Here is a 25,233-nt window from a genome sequence, read left to right on the forward strand (position 1 = left end):
GCGTATCTATCAGTAGTCACTTTTCCATTGACCCCCAAATTGCGTGAATATAACTTGCACATTAAAATTTATCTAATGGAAAAATGACAATTTCACCAAAACTCTCGGTTTTCAATTAAGAGTTTTTGCGCTGGCAAGAGTTGGTTTTTCAGGTGTAGCAAAATTGGTATATCACACAAAACTGCAATGGAAAGACCTTTTTCTGCAACTAGAGTCACATGAATAAAAAAAAAAAATGAATGTTGACGGATGTTACAACAAGCGAAGAAGTGTTTTAAAAGAAACATGGCGCGGTATGTGTGGACACCCCAGGAAACCCAATCATTTTTTAATTTAGTACGAGATAGTGAGGTAATATATGATAATAATTAATATATCTGTAAATCAACATATTTACGTTTATTGCCATGTTTATGGAATGACTTCTTGTCTTATCTCGCGATAATAAATAAACAAATCATTGCATTTGTGATTTAATGGAAAAACCGACATTACGCACTTCTGTCTTTTTGACATTTAGTAAATATCTCACCTTTTTTAAATGAGTTATCATCATTTATTTATAATATTATCCTCTGCATTTTCTACTTTATCAGCATAAATCATGTATTTTCCTATATGTAATTCACTGATCATGAAGATGTTCATAAAAGCTTAGATTAATGTTGGGTTTATTTCAAAAACAGAAAAAAAAAAAAAAAAAATGGACTTTTTCGGTAAAATCTCTCATTAACTGAACATAAACCCAGTGTGTCCGTCCACTGTCATTGATCCAACTCCATGGGTTTTACTGGTGAATCAGTGTTGTAGAAGATGCTGGTGTTTCCACGGTAACTACTGAGCCTCTGAACGTCCAAATGGCTCATATCTGCTGACCATGAAAAGATGAAGAACTGTATTTTATGCCAATTATTTACATGTATTGATCGGATTAGTGGATCAACAGGTATTAGACATTATAGTTCAGTAGATGGTTTGGGTCTTTATGTGTTAAGTGACTTGTTGAAGAGCTTTTCAGACCAAAGATTCATAAGATGAGTTGAAAACTTGCATCTACTGGCCGTCCGCCCCCCTGTACCACAATGAAATCCCATCAGTTTACATTAATGCATCAATATTGTTTCCATAGCAACTACTGTCCATCTGGATTTTTCCTTTTTTTATTGCAGTTCTGGTAGTGATGAAACAGCAGAAACACAAAAAACAAGATAAGCAAGAACCTTTTCCACCTATTATTTAGAAAAGTTAATGTTTTCTCTGCTTGAGGCAGAATTTGTCCAGAAAATTTTGACTGTACGCTGCAGTTTTCAGACTCAGGTCACCTCATAGAGCTTTTATTTACTGCATAATTTACATGATCACATTGTTTTTAAAATATAAACTATGGCAGGAAGTTGCACATGCATGTATCGTCTTAATGTTATTGTAAAGATTAACGTAAATTTATTGAAAATTAGTCTACGAAAATTCAGGCCGTTTCTCAATACCAAGAATGCAGAGTCCGGTCTTGGTAAAAATGGTTCCGGACAACATACTTCCTAAGAACGCAAGTCTATCTGTAATCGGAACAGCTGCGTACTTGTGAACTTTCCTCCCTAATGTATTTCCCTCAAATCACCACAATGATTTCAGTACATTTGTACTGGTATTTACATGTCATTTATACATTTTGTGTATTTTTCAAAACTGTAACACATGTCACCCCTCAGCCGGGCACAGCCGCCTGGGTCCCGGTCGAGCCGGCACCAACTGCATCTTGGGAATTATTTCCCACCCAAGTCTACACAAGTCACCAACCAGTGCATCCTTGGTTTAAGCTAGCTGACGAGAACAACATCCGGGTATTCCATGCGTTCTTGGTTTATGCGAACTTGCAACTGGAACAGTACTTGGGCTGCGACTGATGACATTTTATGAGAACAGAAGAACAGACGAGAACGCATTTTGAGGAAAGCCCTCAGTCTCTGCATTTTACCACAGTACCTAGCATTGGCATTTAACTAGGGATGCTCCGATACCGATACGAGTATCGGCATCGGCTCCGATACTCAGTGTGTGTACTCGTACTCGTACTCGTAAAAGACATCTGATACAAATGCACCGATACCACTTACGGCCGTGTGACATTCACAGTTCAGTGCAGCAGGTACGCGGCGGTGGAATAATGTGTGTGGAGTGTGAAGAGTGTGGAGATTTATCAAAATAAATGACGGTGATTAAAGTAACGCTGTCTGACAGTAACGTTAAAGACACAGACAGATACAGACGCAGCGTTCTGTCCGTCCTCTGTGTACTTTCCATCCGTTTACCAGGTGCTCATGGATGCGTAAACAGAATGAGAATACCAGCAGGTGTACGGAGCGGTGCGGACCGCCGCCAACAGAAGTGAAGACGAAACTTCTGTCTCATTTCTCTTTTCTCTTCCTGCTGAAGCTAAGCTTTTAAACCTTTGTAGCGAAAATGCTACAATATTAGTATCACATTAGTGTTCCCTCTGTCGTCTCCATGTTTGTTTTTACTGACTTTCTTCTTCTTCTTCTCATTAAACTTTCCTCTTCTTCGTGGTATTTGTCCAGTATGGTTAATTCAGAGCGGCGCCCACTGGTGGATTAATTGACAAACGCTCATTCCAACACATTAAACGTCAGTAGCAGCACTTTGTTCCAGTCAGACTAATGACAACGACAATAAAGCACATTTACAAACGGAACTAAGAACTGGAATGGGATTATTAAGTACTTGTATCTGTACTCGGTATCGGCAAGTACTCAAATGTAAGTACTCATACTCGGTCTGAAAAAAAGTGGTATCGGTGCATCCCTACAGTTAACTTTAGCATTTAGCACACATTAGGAGCAGTGAACTGCCACTGAAGGAGCTCAGGGACCAACTCCAGATCTGCATCAGCCCAGTGGTCATTTAACCCAGTTATTACTTAGCGCACAGACATGTTAACACTCATTAATGCTGCTTTATCCGCAAAACCAGGAGGTAACTAAGGCCATTTTCCCACCTGACAATTTGAAAAGTGTTCTTTAGGTCTGGTTAGTTTTGCTTCAGTTGTATCTACACAGTGCAAATAATGATTTTCAAGGAGGAAAATGTACTTATTTTGGGGATATCAATCTGGGGTTTTTTTAGTGTTAAGTGCTGATAGAGAAAATAACTTCAAGAATGTCAGCCTGGTTTTTAGAACATATGTCTTCCCTTTGCGACTTATTTTGAGTACAAATGATCTAGAAATGAGCTCTGATAATGTGCAACACGAGCAACCAATGCTTTACCACATTTGTAACAAAAATCTAAATCTGTGGCAGATTTTTTTTTTTTGGTTTTTTTTGCTGAATTAAGCAACAAAAAAAAAAAAAAATCTGCCAATGGAACAAGTGAAATTATCTTGGTAAGATTTCTTGAAATAAGATTTTCCAGATCTATTGTCTAAAAATAAGTTCTCATATCTCATTGAAAAGTTCCTCTTTAGGTGATTCTGTCTTATTTTAAGTGTGATGAGATATTTGGACTAGAAATGAGAAAAATACACTTGGTAAGATTTAGATTTTTTTCAGTGTATGTTTTGCCAATTAGTCAAAAAGTCCAAACCAAGGAATGTTTTCACTTTCAACTTTGATCAAGATCAAGACCATACCTTTAAGTCAGAGCAAAAACCTGCTGTTTCCATTTGAGATCTTTCACGTTTGGAAATGTGACTGACCAACAGGAAAGTCCCAGCGTCCTGATCACAGACTGTGTACTGTATAATTATTGGGCAGAGGAACTGTGATGTCACCCTTTGGTTTCCAAACTGCTGTTTTGACACTAATAGCTCCCTCGACTGTCACCGTGTTGGACTGTCGGAGCTGGAAGTGACCATATTTGGACACAGTTTAATGACTCAGTGGAACCATAGGCTTCATCAAGCTCCTCTTGTTATTGTAACTTATTAACCATGACTACAGTGGAAATGTCATTCAGGAAAAAAAAAAAAAGTATATTACTAAATACGCTCTGAAAGTCCTACTTTACAGGGGATCAAGATATTCCACAGATCAACCAAAGTCCAACATGGCAGACAACAAACCATCTATTAGACCTGAGATGAAAATGTATAGATCAGGGCTCTCAAACTCATTTTCTTTAGGGGCCACATTCAGCCCAATTTGATCTCCAGTGGCCCAGACCAGTAAAATAACATAATAACCTGTAAAAAATGACAACTCCAAATTTTTGTATTTGTTTTAGTGCAAAAAACCCCATTAAATTATGAAAATACTTACTTTTATAAACTATCCAAACAAAAAAGATGTGAATAACCTGAAAAAACTGAAATTTCTTAAGAAAAATAAGTGCAATTTTAACAATATTCTGCCTCAACTTATCATTTCTACATGTGCAGTATGGATCGGATCTAGAAAAACACCAAACACTCAGTAACAGGCAGAAAGCTGTTAAAATTATTGCTTAATTAGTGCTTTTCTTTAGACATTTCAGGTTGTTCATATTTGTTCAGGTTATTCACTTTTTATTGTTAAAGGATAGTTTGTAAATGTTAATATTTTCATAATTCCCTCCGCCAGGAGGTATTGTGATCACTTTACTTTGTGTGTTTGTGTGCGTGCGTGCATGTGTGCGTGTTTGTTTGTTTGTTTGTTTGTTTGTTTGTTTGTTTGTTTGTTTGTTTGTTTGTTTGTAAGATAACTCAAGAAGTTATGGATGGATTTTCATGAAATTTTCATGAAATTTGCCCTGGCGGAGGTCTGCGCTCTCCGAGTGTTTTTCTAGTTTTTAGTAAGTCTCTGCTAGGATGTTTTATAGAGGGAGACTGTTGTCATGGCAACCCACTCTGCCATCAGGAATAATGATGAGGAGGGGGATGACGATGTCCAGTTGTTATTGGACTCAGGTTGACATTTTGACTTTCAGAGTATTTTAATGAGTGCAGAATATAATGGGTCAAAGAGATGAGATAAAGTTGTTGTGGAGTTAAATTAAATTGTTCTATATGACGTGTTGCTGGTGTCCTTGACCTGTTGATTCAGAAGATGCTCCATTATTTATTCATCGTTGCGGGGTGAGGGTCTGTAATCTGTGATGGTCTTGTTTGCTTTACAGTTGGGTTCATTCAGGAGCTGCTGAGAGTTAGATTTCACCAACTCTCATTTCACTTGTCCTGTATTTTTTCCCTCGTCTTCTATTTCTCTCTTCGGTAGGTGACTGAGCTGAGCTGCACTCTGTAATTTTCTGAGCCCCAGGGAACTCAGTCTCTCTCATGTTTCACCGCCAGACTGGAGGCTCTCCACAGGCAATTGTAGAGCGAGGAGTTCATGCACTCATGAAAGCTGCCGCCGCCGCCTCCTCTGGCCTCTTCCCCAGTCCTGAAATGACCTCCCAGTTGGTAAAAAAACGAAATAACGCCACTTCTTCCTCATCGACCGTGGGTTGCGTCTCTAGGCCCGTGCACCTGACTCGTCCTGAACGGGGGTCTACCTCGGCTGACCCTCGGAGCAGGACGGGAAAGGGAAAGGGAAAGTCATTTGGCTTCGTGGCGTTCCACAGGATGACTCACTCTTCCACTGCCAGAACCAGATGAGAGGGGAACTTCCCTTCTTTCTTCCTTCAGTGACTTCTGTCTGTCAGCTCTTTTCCTCAGTGGTGACATTTCCACTGCAGCATGAACACTGTTGGAAGTAACGCGTTACAAAAGTATTACATTAGAGCACAGGTGTCAAACATGCGGCCCAGGGGCCACATCTGGTCCACCAAAGGGTCCAATCTGGCCCAAAGGATGGATTTGCGAAATACAAAAATTACACTAAATTAATACCAATCCTTTTAGCTCAGGTTCCACATTCAGACCAATTCAATCTCAAGTGGGCAGGATTCAGTAAAGTATGATCATAATAACATAGAAATAATGACAACTCCAAATTTTTCTCTTTGTTAATGTAAATATTTTCATGTATTTACACTAAAACAAAGTATAATTTTGCAAAATATGTGAATAACCTGAACAAATATGAACAACCTGAAATGTCTTAAGAGAAGTAAGTACAATTTTAACAATATTCTGCCTGTTACTAAATGTTTTGTGTATCTGTAGATCCACTATGATCTGTAAGTTGTAATGTACACTACCAGTCAAAAGTTTGGACTCACCTTCTCATTTAAATGACATGAGATGGACCGCAGATGGCCAACAAGTGCTCAGCATCACTGGGAACTCCTTCAAAACTTTTGGAAAACATTTCAGGTGACTTCCTCATGAAGGTCATTGAGAGAATGCCAAGAATGTACAAAACCGTAATAAAAGCAAAATGGGGCTGTTTTGATAATCTAAAATATAAAACATGCTGAGTTATGTCAGACTTTTTTTAACTACATAATTCCATGTGTTCAGTCATAGTTTTGATGCCTTCAGTGAGAATCTACAATGTAAATAGTCATGACAATAAAGAAAAACCAGGTGAGTCCAAACTTTGGACTGGTAGTGTACATGTGTAAATGATAAACTGAGGCAGAATATTGTTAAAATTACACTTATTTTTTCAGTTTGCTGGTGTTATTCACATTGTTTGAAAGGATAGTTTAAAGCTTTTCATAATATAAATTTACTTTTAAATCAAACATAGAGAAAAGTTTGGAGCTGACATTATTTATATATCATTATGTTATTATTTTACTGGTTCAGCCCACTGCAGATCAAATTTAGCTGAATATGGCCCCTGAGGTAAAATGAGTTTGACACCCCTGCATTAGGACACAGGTGTCAAACATGCGGCCCGGGGGCCAAATCCGGCCTGCCAAAGGGTCCAGTCCGGCTCAAAGGATGGATTTGTGAAATAAAAAAATTACACTGAGGATATTAACAGTTGAGGATGTCAAAATCATTTTAATTCAGATTCCACATACAGACCAATTAGATATCACGTAGGTCAGACCAGTAAAATGCTATCAAATTAAACCTATGAACAATGAAAACAGCAATTTTTCTCTTTGTTTTAGTTTAAAAAAGTAAAATTACATGAAAATGTTTATATTAAACAACTGTTATTTTACAAAAAATGTGAATAACCTGAAATGTCGTAAGATAAGTAAATGCAATTTTACCAATATTCTGCCTGTTATTAAACATTTTATGCATTTGTAATAGTAATGTTAGTTGTAATACACATGTGTAAATGATAAACTGATCTGAGGCAGAATATTGTTAAAATTGCTTTTGTTTTTCTTAAGACGTTTCCAGTTATTCAGATTTTTGTAAATGTAAATATTATCACAATTTAATTTTACTTTTTTCACTGTTATTATTTGACTGGTCCGGCCCACTTCAGATCATATTGGGCTGAATGTGGAACTGAACTAAAATGAGTTTGACACCCCTGCATTAGAGTAACAGATTACTTTATGCTGTGAGGCAGTAGTGTAATGCCGTGTTTCCACTACGTGGTACCGGCTCGACTTGACTCGGCCTTTTTGCGTTTCCATTACGAAAAAGGACCTGGTACTAGTTCTTTGGTGTCACCTCCCCTGAGGTTCCAAGACGAGGGACCAGATACTAAAACATGACGTATAAACACTGCAGACCACTGACTGGTCAGACAGTTTTCTCTGTGACCTGCTGTTTTACAAAAAACAGATGCAGTGGACAGTAAATATAGCAGTAGGTGAATCCACATGATGACAGCCTGAAAAACTACACCATGGTCGGTCGAGGAGATTCAGTCTTTGGTGGCCAACGTAAAAATTCAGCATCAGCTTGACAGAGACAACACGCAACGAGCAACTTTATCAGCAACTTTCTGAGCAGACGACACGGAAGTAATCCACCACATCGCTATGACGTCCAGGTACTGTAAAGTCAGTAGTGTCCTGTAATGGAAACAGTCTCCAGGAATAGGACCTGATACCAGAGTCGAGTTGAGTCGAGTTGAGCCGGTTCCACGTAGTGGAAACGTGGCGTAAGGCATTACTAATCAATTTTTAGTGATAGTGAAACATATATATTTTTTATTTTATTTATTAAACCTTTATTTCACCGGGAAAAAAGATCCAATTGAGGTTAAGAACCTCTTTTCCAACGGACTTCTGCCCATGAGCCACAGGAAATACAACACACAGTTACAACATACAGTAATTTACAGGACAAGTCAAACTATGAAAAACAAGAGCAAGTCACTGAGTTAGTCTGTAACAATTTGAGTTTGGATTTAGAAGCATTCAAGGAGATCTATTCAGTCAGTTTCAATTCTTGTAGCAACATATTCCATGTGTGTCGATTTAAAGTTCTTGTGCTGGCAAGAGGTGGTTTTTTGGGCCTAGCGCAATTGGTATATTGCACATAACTGCAATGGAAAGACCTTTTTCCAAAACTCAAGTCACCTGATTTAAAAAAAAAAAAAAAAAAAACGAAGCGAAGCGAAGCGAAAAAGAAGAGTTTTAAAAGAAACATGTCGCGGTATGTGTGGACACACCAGGAAACAGAATCATTTTTTAATTTGGTACCAGATAGAGGGGTAATATATAATATTCATGAACATATCTGTAAATCAACACGATATTTACATTTGTCGCCATGTTTATGGAATGACTTCTCGTGTCATATTGCGATAATAAATAAACAAATCATCGCATTTGTGATTTAATTGAAAAACCGACATTACACATGTCTGTTTTTTCGACATTTAGTAAATATCGGTAAAGTTTTGCACAGTTGTCCAATGGAACAGCAACTACTGTCTTGTAATGTGCGTGGAAATTACCAAAAATAGTCACTTGCCCGATAAAGGGTTAAGTCAGAAGACAAGGCCTCACTGGAAATGATGGACCAACACTGATGAGAAGTTCTTTAAGTCTTTTTTTTACATAAGCAGACACACAACACACTCAATACAATTCACTAGAATGCTGAGAAATGAGACGTCTGATGCTCAAAATGCAACACATGATAGTGAAATATGATTGGACAGATGTTGTAACATGCACAGGCACTAGTGGAAGCAGTGAGAAAACCTCTGATGTTGTTGAATCCATCATTCCCAGAGTGCCAGGCAGACTGTTTTTTTTTTCTTTTTTCTTTACTGCTATCTATTCCATCTCTCTGCATCGCACTGCATTAAAATCATTTCTAAATTGGCAAAGACAGCTGTGGATTTAACGTCCCATGCAGTGTGCAAAAGCGTAATCTACTTAACAGTCTGCAGTAGATGTATATCACGCTATGAAAACACGCCGCCGCTCCCCGGGTTGATTCATCCATCCAGCGTTCGACCCACATTAACGGAGCCGAGGTTCAGCGGCGAGAGTCGTGGTTAAATCATTTGCTCATAAGACAAGACATCAGACCCACCCAGAGCTCTGGCCTGGATGTTTACAGTCTCCATAAAATGCTTCGACAAACCCTGGTCCTGCAGGTTTCTGGAAAAGTCTGAAAGTTTAGAGGTGAAACAGGAGCTGGAAACTGCTTTCATACACGGTCTCATTAACCCTTTAACTACCGTCATCTCACCAGCGCTGCATTTATACTTTACAGTATTCAAATTACTGTAACTCCTGAACTGTTTATGCTATCAACAAAATTCAAATGGCATCGGAAAGCTGAGATCCTGAGCTTTCCAACACTATATAACACTTCACAGCAGCAATATAGGACTGTATTACAAGTGGAAAGAAAAACACCTGTAAATACCAAAAAAATATGAAGCCATAATGTGGGGAGGGATAGATAGATAGATAGATAGATAGATAGATAGATAGATAGATAGATAGATAGATAGATAGATAGATAGATAGATAGATAGATAGATAGATAGATAGATAGATAGATAGATAGATAGATAGATAGATAGATAGATAACATGATGAATGGATGGATGGATGGATCCGTAAAAAGTCATACCACATCAACAATAAATAAATAAATAAATGCATAGAATAAGTTAGATTAAAAAGAAAGTAGAATTAAAAGACAAAATATTATTTCCACCTATCACATAAAAGCATAAAAGACATGCATTCTTTTGATTTGTTTGTGAAGCGTCTTTGAGTGTCCAAAAAAGCTCTATATGTGATGTATTATTATTGTTATTATTATTATTATTATTATTATTATTATTATTATTATTATTATTATTATTATTATGAGGGCAGTCTTTAAAGGGTTAAACAATGCTTCCTGTTTATTACAGTTGGAGTCCAGGTTTTTATGCCAGAAATTGCAACTTTGACGCTGCGCAGAGCAAAGCCATTAATTCCTCTCTGAGACGCTGATGTATGCCACAGCAGCAGCGATTATTCTGCCATCATGTGCAGCCAGAGGTTGACTAATTGAGCCTGTATGCAGCTGTACTCCAACCCAACACACATTCAGTCGGATTCTGTCATTCACAGGTGTCAGGGCTGGGCTCTTTTACTGTTTCCAACATTATGCATGTCCTGGCTTTAACATTTCCATCTGACACTGATTTGAATCATCGGCCAATAATAACATAATAACCTATAAATAATGACAACTCCAAATTTTTGTCTTTGTTTTAGTGTAAAAAAAAAACATTAAATTATGAAAATACTTACTTTTATAAATTATCCAAAAAAAAAAAAAAAAAAACCCTGAAAAAACTGAAATTTAAATTTAAAAACGTAAGAAAACTTTGTGCGATTTTAACAATATTATTCCTCACCCTCTCATTTGTCCATGTGCATTATGGATCAGATCTTCAAAGACACTAAACACTGAGGAACAGGCAGAAAAAGAGTTCAAATTGGGCTGAATTTTCTACAGACATTTCATGTTGTTCATATTTTTTCAGGTTATTCACATTTTATTGTTACAGGATAGTTTATAAATGTAAATATTTTCATAATTTAATGTTATTTTTTGCACTAAAACAAAGAAAAATTTTTTACTTGTTTATTCTAGTTTTGTTTTGTTTTTTGGGTTTTTTTTTTGCTTAATTCAAGATTTTTTTTACTTATTTGAAGACTTTTTTTGGCTTAATTCAAGATTTTTTTGCTAAATTTGAGATTTTTTTGGCTTAATTCAAGATTTTTTTTTGGCTTAATTTGAGATTTTTTTTTTTTTTTACTTAGTTGAAGATTGTTTTTCAATTCAAGATTTTTTCCTTATTCAAGCTAATTTTTTTTTTTTTTGCTTAATTCAATTCAAGACTGTGGAATTTTTGCACTTGGGAAAAACATCCCAGGGGCCGTACTGGACCCTTTGGCGGGCTGCATTTGGCCCCTGGGCCGCATGTTTGACACCCCTGGTTTAACCCATAAAGACCCAAACATCCACCTCCGACCAAAACCATCTGCTGATCTAAACTGTTCAACACCTGCTGATCCACTAATCCTATCAATACATGTCAATAAGTGGTGTAAAATACAGTTTGTCGTCCTTTCACGGTCATCAGATATGACCCATGTGGACGTTCAGAGGCAAGTACATATGTTGAGTATCGGACTGATACCTGATACTGGTATCGGCATCGGTGCATCCCTAGTGTCTGTTTCCCCTGCAGACATTCCATCAGTGTTAATCTCCTCCAGCTGTTTTATGCAGGTGAAATAACCCCGACAGGTTAATTGTGTGTTAAGTATGATAAGCCTCAGATGTTTGAACCTGACGTGGACTTCCACTGAGGTCCTGAACCTCCGTCTGTATCCACAACCTCAGACCAGAAGGCCACATCAGTGAGCTTAGCTTCTACCCGGAGTCATGCCATCTTTTCTGTTTGTATCGATCCCAGGTTCTAGTCCAGTACTGGACTGCAGACACAGAGCCAGAGCCGGCTGCCCATCACATTTCCATAGCCACTCCAACATGATGGGGCCTATTGATTGTTCTTTTCCCGCCGGCTGCTAATAAATACCTTGTTGCTTGGACTCCTGCAGTTTTTCCCTGAGTTTGCGTCTCCTGAACATGAATCCCACAGCGCTGCGTAAAACCCTGAACCCACCTGTCATTACCGTCTAATAAAGATTAAATGTGTGATACAGACAGATCTGGGATAATGATGTCGAGGCGAATAGATTCATAATGATAATAGATGGCTTGAAGAGGAGCCGGGCCAGGGGGAGAATCAGGAAATGAAGAGCTCGCCGCGTCGCTCGGCAGTATATGCTGCAAATGACGTTTCCTGGCTGGTTTCCATTTGTTCAGTTCATCCTGTTTTTTACTGTCCTGACAGGTTCTCACTCAGAGGACGGCGATAGTTTGAGTGGGTTTGATGACATTAACCCATGAAGACCCAAACAGCCACTAGTAATTAAACGCATTTACTGATCTATATAATCCTAATAATCCTCCACTTTAATCTGAGCTTTTATGAACATCATGATCAGTGAATTAAATGTAGGAAAATACCTGATTTTCACTTAAATAATGCAAAACGCAGAGGATAATATTAGAATGAATGGTGATAAATCACTTAAGAAAAGCTAAATAAAGAGAAAAATTCATTTTTGGAACTGCCACAAAAGTAGCTCTGTTTTTACGATATTATTATTGATACACTGAAAAAAAAAAAAAAAATCTGTAATTTAACAGAATTTTCACTGTTTATTTTACAGATTTTTCCTGTATTTTTAAGATACAGGAAAATATCAATGAAATCACAAAAATAGACTGGGATTTTACATGTCAAATGTAAAATAACATGAAAAAACTGTAACTGTGAATAACCAAAAAATTTCCATTTTTTTTAAAGAATTTTTTTGTTTTTTCACAGAAAAATACAGTTAAAATACATTTGCAAATGTGTCATAATTTCACAAATATTTGTTTTCTATTTATGAGATTAAACTGTTAATTTAAAGTTTAATACAGTAAAAAAATATATAAAACAAGATAAAATTACTGACAATTAACTGTAAAAGAAGTATTTGTTCTGTAAGTTGAACCAGACTTGTTTGTTAATTGACAAATATCTTGTGTAATTACAGGAGGTTTCACAACAAAAATGTTGAATAAATGTATTTTTGTGAATGTATAACATGTATAAGCACTGATAAACTGTCCAAATACAGTTTTTATCAGTGGATTGTACAACTGAGTCTCATTGAAAATGATTTATATATATTTATAAGTAATTTGATTGTTTTAATACATGTAAATCTTCTTTATTAAACATTAAAAAGTCAAAAAATATGCAAAATCTCATGTAAAGTTAGGGCAAAAAAACTGTATTTTAATTATGGAAAATTACCGTATTTTTATGAGATGGTTATTTTCCATTATTTAACAGTATTTTGTCCTACTGCCGGAATATCGTTTTTTTTATGTTTTTGGGTTTTTTTTACAGTGTATATTTGCTGGAAAAGTCAGTTTTTCTTCAGTTTTCTCTTCTTCTGATATAAGAACTATCAACTTTAATCAGAGCTTTAATGAACATCTGTATGATCAGTAACTTCAATATAGGAAAAATTATTATTTTCACACAAAAAAATGCAAATTACAGAGGATAATATTATAATCAGTAATGATAAATCACATGAGAAAAGTTAATTTAGATGAAAATTCATTTTTGGAACTGACACAAAAGTAGTTCTGTTTTTACGTTCAGTTATTGGAGTCACTTTTTCTTCAGTTTTCTCTGTTTCTGATATAAAAACCATCAACTTAACTCAATAATCTGTGTAAAATACAGTTTGTCATCTTTTCATGGTCATCAGATATGACCCATTTGGACGTTCAGAGTCTTCAAAGTTTCCATGGAAACACCATCATCTTCTACAACATTGATTCACCAGTAAAACCCATGGAGTTGGATCAATGACAGTGGATGGAGACACTTGTTTTTATGTTCAGTTAATGATATATTTGCTGGAAAAGTCTTTTTTTTCCTCCAGTTTTCTGTATTTCTGACATAACCATCAACTTGAATCAGAGCTTTAATGAACATCCGTATGATCAGTTACTTCAATATAGGAAAAATTATTATTTTCACACAAAAAAATGCAAATTACAGAGGATAATATTATAATAAATAATGATAAATCACTTAAATTCATTTGGGAACTGCCACAAAAGTAGCTGTGGGTCTTTATGGGTTAAAGTCAGAGACAATAACTGTCGACAAAAACCTGCCAGAGTAAGAGAAGAGTTTGGAAACTGTCTGTTATCTCTTCATGTTCACCCACTGCACTGCAGCAGGAACAGTCAGAAAAAGGAAATGAAAAAAAAAAAAAAAAAGAAAAGAAACATAAATGGGAAAAAAAAAAACCCTGAAAGAAAAACAGTGAAAATGCAGACAAAGCAGGTTCTCAGCTGGAGTCGAGTCTTCCTTCAGAAAACAAACCTGCTGAGTTCCACCGAGCTCGCACATTAAAGTCTCCTGTCCCGCTGGCGATTACCCATGAGCACCGGGGCAGGACACCCGCCCCATCCTGTCCCACAAAGACTCATCGTCCGACATGGTCAGGGGCGCGGGGACAGGTGCTGCGTCCCAGCGGGAGGACGGCGGCGGGGAGGGACAATGTATGCATTTCCTGTCTGGCAAACAGTCAGGATCTCACGGGAACACGAGTCAGGAAATGTGTGTGTTCACGCCACGACTGGGACGGACGGCGCTCACTGCCTTTGTGAAAGTGGAAATCTGGTGAGGCAGCAGGCATAGGTGGAAAAAACGGCAATGCACTTGGACATGATATAAGGTCAGCATTATGGTACAGCACACACACACACACACACACACACACACACACACACACACACACACACACACTGTAAATGCCTTTCAGCAGATCTGCAGAAGTCAAATGATCCACTTGAGCCACGTTATTCCCGACTCTACCTCCCACAGCCCCAACTGTTTGGAATAAAACAGTCATTAAAAATAAATTCAGTTCAGTTGAAAATCCTCCAAATCTTCCGATCAGTTTATCTGGAAATGAGTTTAACAGTCGGAGCCACTGGAAGTTGTTTAGTAGGTTGGGTTAAAAACATCTCTACTGTAAAAAGTGACCATCAGGTTTCATTTAACACATATTTCCTGTTTTGTTTTGTTTTGTTTTATTGCATGCGAAGAAAAGAATGACAAATATATTGTTGTGTTCATTTCAAACCTGAAAAAACAACAAAGCTTAAGGTGGAATAAAAGTTTTGCACACACTTATGAATCCAAATGCACTAGAAGTTTAAAACTAAATAAATAAATAACCAACTCCCTGAGAATCTCCACAAACTGAATAAATGTCAGTTATTATTTACCCTCATCTGTATAATGTTATCAAGTTTTCTTCATCAAACTCAGTCAAAATAAACCTGTTTTTCACCGACTGATAGTTTACATTAAAATCCATCCTGATTTTAGTTTTTAGTCCTAGTTAACACCGTAGATAATTTGAGCACATATTTCCTGTATTTTCATGTTGTTTCTGGAGAAAACAGAATAATAAATAAATAAATAAATAAATAAAGATGCTAATTTCAACCCAAAAACAACAATAAAGACTAGTACTTTTACGCAGTACTGTACATGTAAATATCTATGTATGCCGAGGCGCCGCTAGCAATTGTGGGCCCCATGAAAGGTAAACATTGTGGGCCCTTCATAAAATAAAATATTTGTAAATTTGTCATGGGGGCGACTGGCATGAAACCAAAAGTGAAACTTAACTTTGAACATCTGACTCCCGGCTTCTGTGCTTCTCTTTTACTCCGGAGCTCACACAAAATTTTCACAACTTCTAACCTATATCCACTGGGCCCCCCGGGAATGTTGGGCCCCATGAATTTGTCATGTTCACCCCCCCTTTATGGCGCCCCAGTATATATGTGATGTGTTTGCAAAGCTCAAGCCATATTATTCCCGACTCTGCCTCCCAAAACCAGTTGAAAATCCTCCAAATCTTACGATCAGTTAATCTGGTAATGAGTTTAGCAGTCGGAGCCGTTGGAAGTTGTTTAGTGGGTTGGGATGTTCCCAAAGTTGCCGTTGGAGAACCTGAAAATGTGTCGTTTTACCCTCGGGTGGCATTTTCCGGGCATCGACAGGTGCACTGATGAACGCTGAGGTGCTGTTTGTTGCTTCAGACTGGGAATGATGGGCTGCATGGGAATGGTCCTCAGTGGAAGTGAAAGGAAGGAAGTGTCGTACCGGAGCCAAGTGTGTGGAGGCTGAGGCTCCTGGAGGTGTGAGGAACAGATTTCCAGACTTTATCCTGGAATCCCCTCATCTGAAACCCACAAAGAAAGTAAAATTCACGATGGTGTGCGCACAGAACCAGCCTTTCTTCTGTCAGGGGTAGGGATGGGAATCGATAAGAATTTAACGATTCCGATTCCATTATCGATTTTGCTTAACAATCCGATTCCTTATCGATTCTCATTCAAGAATCAAGGAATAAAAGCGTACAAATGGGTGTGTTTGCATTAACTGTCTTTTATATTTCCATCTCTGCACAGAAAATATAACATGTACAGTATGTACCAATTATAGTAACAAATGAGGCTGGGCCCGGTTGGGGGGGGGGGGGGGGGGGGGGGGGGGGTACCGTGAAAGTGAAACTAAAGACTCTTTACTAATTCCTCTATTGCCGGTTGGACTCTGCTCGTCTCCTGTTGTTGTGCACCTCATTTCCTTTCCCCTACCTTCGGAAACTTGCGGGGATACGACATTTGTCACTCGCACCGGAACCAGAACTGGGCCCAGATGACATCCTGGTGTTCACTCTGCCGCTAGATTCACAAGCGTCGCTGAGTAGTGAATCAAATTAATCACATGTGGACAAATGTTTCAACATATTGGAGGGATTCCACCCTTTTGAAGAAATGGAAGCTTCAACAGTGTTCCAGTGGAACTGGTGTGGTCTGTTTGGACCTGGTGTCATCTGTTTAGACCTGGTGTGGTCTGTTTGGACCTGGTGTGGTCTGTTTGGACCTGGTGTGGTCTGTTTGGACCTGGTGTGGTCTGTTTAGACCTGGTGTGGTCTGTTTGGACCTGGTGTGGTCTGTTTAGACCTGGTGTGGTCTGTTTGGACCTGGTGTGGTCTGTTTGGACCTGGTGTGGTCTGTTTGGACCTGGTGTGGTCTGTTTAGACCTGGTGTGGTCTGTTTGGACCTGGTGTGGTCTGTTTGGACCTGGTGTGGTCTGTTTGGACCTGGTGTCATCTGTTTAGACCTGGTGTGGTCTGTTTGGACCGTTTCTGCCTCAACGCCATGTTGGCTACGTTCTGACCAAAACAATGCAGTGTACACGTGACGTCATCGCGCATGCCCAACAAAGATGGAATCGATAAGCAGAATCGTTAAGCAGGCAGGCAAACGATTCCAAGGAATCGAGCTACTGGGATACAGTTCTCAGAAAGAACCGGTTCTCAATTCCCATCCCTAGTCAGGAGGTTCATTTTGTGTACTGTCATGTCATGTTATATTTTATCGTAATTGTTCTTGATTGTTCTAAATACATTTGTGGAGTTTTTGTCTATTTGGTTTGATGTTCTGACCCTAAAAAGCAGCTTAAGACTGTAAGTAACTAAACTTTCTCTCATTTTCATCTTGTTTAACCCATAAAGACCCAAACATCCTCCGTCGACCTAAACCATCTACTGATCTAAACTGTTTAATACCTGTTGATCCATTAATTCTATCAATACATGTAAATAATTGGTGTAAAATACAGCTCTTCATCTTTCATGGTCATCAGATATGACCCGTTCGGACGTTCAGAGGCTACGTAGTTAACGTGGAAACACCGTCATCTTCTACAACATTGATTCACACAGTAAAACCCATGGAGTTGGATCAACGACAGTGGATGGACACACTGGGTTTATGTTCAGTTAATGAGAGATTTGACTGAAAAAGTCGTGTTTTCTCTGTTTCTGATATAATAATCCTCAACTTTAATCAGAGCTTTTATGAACATCTACACGATCAACTGTTTAACCTCCTAAGACCCAGGAAATGTCAGCAAAGTACAAGCTTTTTTTGTTGTTTTTTATTAAATAAGTGGCTACATTGGAAACATCATGATGCAACAGTGTTTTTCAGATGCAGTTTTTAACATTTTTATGGAATGTCCTTTGGCGGTGGACAGTTTTCTTTTCTTTCTTTATTTTTGTATAAAGTTGTGAAACTCTTGTCCACAAATGCAGACAGAAAACCAATAGCTGGGTCTGAGGAGGTTAAATATAGGAAAATACCTGATTTTCACTGCAAAAATGCAAAATATAGAGGACTGTTTCTGATATAACAACCTTCAACTTTAATCTGAGCTTTTATGAACATCATGATCAGTGAATTAAATGTAGAAACATACCAAATTTTCACTTAAATAATGTAAAATGCAGAGGATAATATTATAGTGAATGGTGATAAATCACTTAAGAAAGGCTAAATAGAGAGAAAAATTCATTTTTGGAACTGCCACAAAAGTAGCTCTGGGTCTTTATGGGTTAAAAACCCAGATTGCATGATGTTTTTTTCTAAAATGTTTCTAATTCTTTGAGCTGCGTCTTTTTCATGGGGTCAGGGGTCACACTAAGTAGCGACTTTAACCGTTGCAACCCATTTAATTCTGTTTTTTTTTTTTTGTCTGTCTTTGGAGGCTGTGCACAGATTTCGTGTATTTTCCTGTTTGTATGTGGGAAAAAAAGAAAGTGAGAAATAAATGTGTATGTTCATTTCAACCATGAAAAAACAACAAAGGGTGACAGAAGACTTTTACACAGGACTGTATGTACAGAAAGTAGTCATCAATAAGTACAGAAAATATGTGTAAAAGAACAAAGTCCTAGACCTGAGGGCCACATACTCTATAATAACTTACACAGATTAGTTATTTCAGACACATTTTTGCCTTAATTAATATGTTTAATGCCATGTCCACATATCCCTTTTGTCCAGGTACTGTATGCTGTGAATGGCACCACACTGCCCCCTATGGACGCCTACATCAGCTGTTCCCAAACCTCAACTTAAACTATCATTACAAAACAGCATTTTAGCACAAAATACCTCCCCTCTAGTATTCTGTTGATGATCTTAACCCATAAAGACCCAGTACTACTTTTGTGTCAGTTCCCAAATGAAATTTCCTCTATATTTAACCTGATTTATCACTATTTATTACAATATTATATGCTGTATTTTGCATTTTATCAGTATAAATTAGATATTTTCCTGTATTTAATTCACTGATCATTGTAGATGTTCATTAAAGCTCAGATTTAAGTTGAAGGTTATTTTTATCAGAAACAGAGAAAACTGCAGAAAAAGTGACTTTTTCCAGTCAAAACTATCATTAACAGAACATAAAACAAGCATCTACAACCGCTATCATTGATTCAACTCCATGTGTTTTACTGGTGAATTGATGTTGTAGAAGATGACAGTGTTTCCACGGTAACTATAGAGCCTCTGAACGTCCAAATGGGTCATATCTGATGACCATGAAAAGATGAAGAACTGTATTTTACACCAATTATTTACATGTATTGATAGGATTAATGTCTTAACAGGTGTTAAACAGTTTAGATCAGTAGATGGTTCTGGTCGGTGATGGATGTTTGGGTCTTTATGGGTTAAGGACATTTTTTCACATAGAAGACTTTATGTCACACATTCTGACCCTGGTCAGAATATGAAGCTGTCCCATATTCATCACATATAAAAGATCCACACTCGTAGATTACAGTTGGCATCCGTAGCTTAGAAATAAAGATAGTCGTATCCAGAGGAAGTGGAGCTCGGCGGGGGGAGGAGGAACGGAGCCAGGACCCGGAGACGAGAGGAAAAGGGAGGATGTAATCAGCGTCTCCATCTGTGGACGGTGGCACAAGACAAGAGCAGAGGCACACCTTTCATTAACCTTCACCTTCCTCCTCTGTTCTGCTGGATGGGGTGGAGACACCAGGCAGGGTGACGGACAGGGGTGGCAAAGACATTAGGGTGGATGGAAGGAGAACAGGATGGATGGATGGATGGAGAACAGGATGGATGGATGGATGGAGAACAGGATGGATGGATGGATGATAACAGGATGGATGGATGGATGGAGAACAGGATGGATGGATGGATGGATAACAGGATGAATGAATGATTGAATGAATGAATGAATGAATGAATGAATGAATGACTGGATGGATGGATAACAGGAATAGATAGATAGATAGATAGATAGATAAGATAGATAGATAGATAGATAGATAGATAGATAGATAGATAGATAGATAGATAGATAGATAGATAGATAGATAGATAGATAGATAGATAGAAGAATACACATTGTACTTAATAAATTAGAAGTAAAAGCAAAATCAGGTGAAAAATAAATAAATAATCTGGATAATTAAACAGTTAATGTACAAAATACGCTGTAATATCTGAAGTTAAATGGAATCTTCCAGTAAATAATCACCTAAAAAACTATCAATAATGTCAACTTCTTCTCTGTTTCACAATGAAAAAATGTAAAAATGACATGAAAACACAAACACTGGCTCCTCATCCCTGTGGAACTCCTGTGTTCTCCTCCAGGATGGAACCTCTGATCCACATCTACTGCCGGTACCATGTGGATGAACCCTCATGTGTCAACACTAACCACCCTGACACTCGTTCTGCAGAGTGGAGTGGGTTTGTGTGACGTCCACCTCGTCTGGTTCCGTCACTTCGGCTTCAGTCGGTTGAACTAATGCGGGACGCCGTGACCTCAGCGCTGATGTTTCCCTCGGCGGCGGTTGACCTTGGCGGGCCAGAGGTGTTATGACGACCGGACCTGTGGCTTAACGCCGGCGACAGCCTCGTCGTGTCGGATTAGATCAGAGCGAGGGCTGCGTCAGACGCTGAAGATGAAAAAAAAGAAATGGGGGCTGTTAACATTCATGAGGAATGATCCTGGTGTCAGAGGGGGAGAATCCACTTGTCATTTCTGCAGACGGCGCGATCTGTTCCCACCGGCCATTTGTCTTCACTTCACCCGTGAGATGTGTGAATCAATCCTATTTTTTCTTCATTTCTTCTTCTGTTCTTTTTACTTATAACAGCTTTTAATACCGAGGAAACTGTCCAGTCATGATCAGTTTTGTCAGTCGCTGTATATGACGACACACTAAGTTTAGCTCAAAACAAGGAGAGCGAGAAGTAGGGATGGGAATCGACACGAATTTAATCCGATTCCATTATCGATTTTGTTTATCGATCCGATTCCTTATCGATTCTCATTGGGTGAGGAATACAAAGAGTACAAATGGGTGTGTACGGGGGGGGTGTCAGGAAGCAGACAGGTGTGAATTGCTCAGAGCTAGCATATCGCTAACGTCCACCAGTGGCGATTTCTCACAGACTGCAGTGGAAGCTCAGCTTCCCCTAAAATTACAAAAATTAAATGGTCAAATCTGTTCGGTTGTGTTGACATTTCATTGACTCCAAATGTGTTAGAACAGGTTCATCTCACAGACGAGTTCGTTCAGAATCAGCTTTATCACAGATCATCAGACTGATGTTGTTCACTTCTCCTCCATTCCCGTGTCTCTGTTTTCTCATTCGATCTCTGCTCAGTGCATTTACTCGTAGACGCTCAGCGTCCATGCACTTCGATGGGACTGAGTGGAACAGTTTTTTTCATTGCCTCAAAACTGGATGGTAATTGGATAAATGCCACCATGTTGTCCCGCCCCCGGATGCCCGGTGTCTCTGGGGGTGAATGGAGCTGTGGGCGGAGCTCGGCCGGGCTGGACACCAGGATTACACGTGCTGATTGGAGGATCAGTTGAAAAGCTGAATCCCGTTTGATTGACAGCTATTTTGAGATCTACTCCTTCACTGACAGAGTTCAGTTTAATACCATCGCACATTCTGCTGTGAAATCAGAGAAACCACGACGAAATTACTTGTTCATTTCTTGCTCTGTAAATAAAACACACTCATTGTACTTCCTTGTTTCAATTTAACGAGTTTCAGCGTTTTCTTGTTTACTTGGTACGATAAGGTCAACTGCCAATTTTCTTAAAAAGGAACAGAGGGACGAATTTATGTTTGAATAACTTGACCATTTTTTTTAATATAAAGCCGACAATGAGCTTCCCCTCTGAAAGACGAGCAGCCGCCACTGCTACAGAGCCTCTGAGCGTCCAATGGGTCATATCTGATGACCATGAAAAGATGAAGTAACTGTATTTTTACACCAATTATTACATCAGTGATAGGTTTAGTTGCTTCAGGGGTTCTTAAACATCAGTAGATGGTTTTTGGTTCCCTTTGGCTGTTTAAGTCTTTGTGGGTTAAGACCTAGAACATCATACTCACTAAATTTGTGTTGCTGTCCAAATACTTATGGCCATGACTATAAACACATATGGAGCCACGGAGCGTCAGGAAGCAGGACAGGTGTGAATTGCTTAGAGCTAGCGTATCGCTGCTAACGTCCACTATCTTTTTATCCCCCCTCGCTCGGTGGACGGTCCAGAGACGACGAGCTGCGGTCGATGCGAACCCCGGCTGCTGCGACGGTGGGAAACATGTGACCGTAAGCTTTACGGGCGAATCCCAGCCCGTCACTTTGTGCCTTCATTCAGATTACTGTGCAGCGCCATCGGCCGGGCATTAAAAGCCCACCAGCCTGTTCAATGACACAGTCAAGCCATCGCAAACGTGAACCTGTATGCATAGAAAACACACTGCACAGAACACAGACACAAACACAGACACAACACAGACACAACAAACACAGACCAAGATACAAACACAACACAGACCACACAACACAGACCAATACAGACACAACACAAACACAGACACAGATACAACACAAACACAGACACAAACACAGACACAGACACAAACACAGACACAGATACAAACACAAACACAGACACAAACACAGACACAAACACAGACACAAACACAGACACAGATACAGATACAAACACAGACACAAACACAGACACAGATACAAACACAGACACAAACACAGAACACAGATACAAACACAGACACAAACACAGACACAAAACACAGACACAGATCAAACACAGACACAACACACAGACAACAGCTACAAACACAGACACAGATACAAACACAAACCACAGGACACAGATACAAACACAGACACAAACACAGACACAGATACAAACTACAAACACAGACACAAACACAGACACAAACACAAACACAGACACAAACATAAACTGACATCAACATAGACACAAACACAGACACAAACACAGACACAGATACAAACACAGACACAAACACAGACACAAACACAGACACAGATACAAACACAGACACAAACACAGACACACCTCTAACAGGAAAAACCAAGATAAAGTGAGCAAACAACGGGAATGTCATGGACTTGACTGGATCTGAGCAGAGGTGTCAAGTAATGAAATACAAATACTTCATTACCTTATTTAAGTGGAAATTTTTATAATCTATACTTTACAGGAGTCATTATTTTACATTTTCACTCAACTATCTGTACTTTCTACCCCTTACATTTTAAAAATAGCTTCGTTACTTCTATTTCATTCTGGTTTATCATCGTTCAATAAAAAAAAAAAAATCCAGATAAATCGCACCATCCAGATAGAGTGAATTTGACTGTGGGTGGATGTGAAGTATAAAAATATACCATTCTGACACCCGATTGGTTTGTACACAGTTATGTATGGGGGGGGGGGGGGCAGAGGCGCAGCAGTTATAATAGTTTTTGGATTTTCATTATAGTTTAGTTTTGTTTAGTTTTGACTTTTTTTTCTAATTCAGTTAGTTTTAATTAGTTTTTTAGAGCAGGTTTGCTAGTTTTTATTAGTTTTCGTTTTCTCCTAAATGCTTAGATTTAGTTTTAATTTTAGTTTTGTCGTATCTTTTCTCTTCCTCGCTGTCATATTTAAATAAATCCAGACAGGACTCTGCTGCTTTCTCCCAACTTTAGTCTCCATGTTTCCAGTTAGAGTGGGGACCAGAAGACGACTGGAAACCACAAGTGATGAGAAGTGACGGACTGTGAAGTGTCGTACGGTGCCGCTAGCTAAAGTTGCTTGAGTGAAATAAATCGATTTTGTATCAATCCGACATTAACAAAGATGAAAACGAAGGGAGTTTATCCATAATTTTTATCTTTTTAGGTTAGTTTTATAAACACACAATGCAGTTTCAGTTAGTTGTTGTTTTTTCTTTTAATTATAGTTTTTTATTTATTTCAGTTAATGAAAATGTTTTTACAATTCTAGTTTTCGTCATTTCATTTGTTTTTGTTAACAATAATAACCTTGGTGGGGGGCAGCAGTTATATACGTGGGGGTGCGGTCCATAAACTAATATAACTAACGCTGGGGTGAAGCGAAAGGTGAAACTTAACATGCCTTCAAACCTCCGACTCCTGGCTTCTGTTCCTCTATTATACAGTGGACCTTGCCTGAAATTTTCACAACTTCTGACCTGTGTCCACTGGCCCCCTCCACTGCTCTATGGGCCCATGAATTTGTCACGTTTACCCCCCTTTACGGCGCCCCAGGGTGTTTTTTTTACAGAGCATTCCGGAATCCTGACCCCACCTTTATCATGGCTCTGTTTCTACTTCCAGAGACGTACAAGAGGTGGAACCAAATGATCACCGTTTATTTACACAGATGTCGTTCCGAAATAAAGACAAAATATTCCCAGAACAGAAGTGCTGTGGAAAAGAGGCTCATGTCAGCAACAAGGCTTAAAGCACAGGTGTTAAACATGCGGCCCGGGGGCCAAATCCGGCCCGCCAAAGGGTCCAGTCTGGCCCTTAGGATGAATTTGTGAAATGCAAAATGACACTAAGTAATAACAGTCCTTTTCGTTCAGGTTTCACATTCAGATCAATTCAATCTCCAGTGGGCAGGACCAGTAAAACACCATGATAATAACATAAAAATAATGACAACTCTAAATGTTTCTCTTTGTAAATATAAATATTTTCATATATTTACACTAAAAATTTACACAAATTAGTGTGTGGTGTCAAGTCCAGTTTCTTTCACTTTAAGACAGCTTGCAAAAGTAAAATCAGTTCTGCCCAGGGATCTATTTGAAACTGTGATCCATGCTTTTGTAACTACTAGACTTGACTATTGTCATGCACTTTATGCTGGGTTGAGTGAAAATGCACTTTCCCGACTGCAGCTGGTCCAAAATGCTGCAGCTCGGCTTTTAACAGGGACACGGAAACATCAACATATTTCACCTGTTTTAGCTTCACTCCATTGGTTGCCAGTGCGTTTTAGAGTTGATTTTAAAATTCTTCTATTTGTTTTTAA

At 38.6% G+C, this 25,233-nt stretch overlaps 1 protein-coding gene across 1 annotated transcript in view; it reads left to right on the forward strand.

Moving 5' to 3' along the window:
* The window catches only part of cngb3.1 (cyclic nucleotide gated channel subunit beta 3, tandem duplicate 1), a 224,934-nt gene that overhangs the window by 156,678 nt on the left and 43,023 nt on the right, over nt 1-25,233 (forward strand). The window lies entirely within an intron of this gene.

This window comes from Sphaeramia orbicularis, chromosome 20 (assembly GCF_902148855.1).
Source record: "Sphaeramia orbicularis chromosome 20, fSphaOr1.1, whole genome shotgun sequence".
Taxonomy (NCBI): domain Eukaryota; kingdom Metazoa; phylum Chordata; class Actinopteri; order Kurtiformes; family Apogonidae; genus Sphaeramia; species Sphaeramia orbicularis.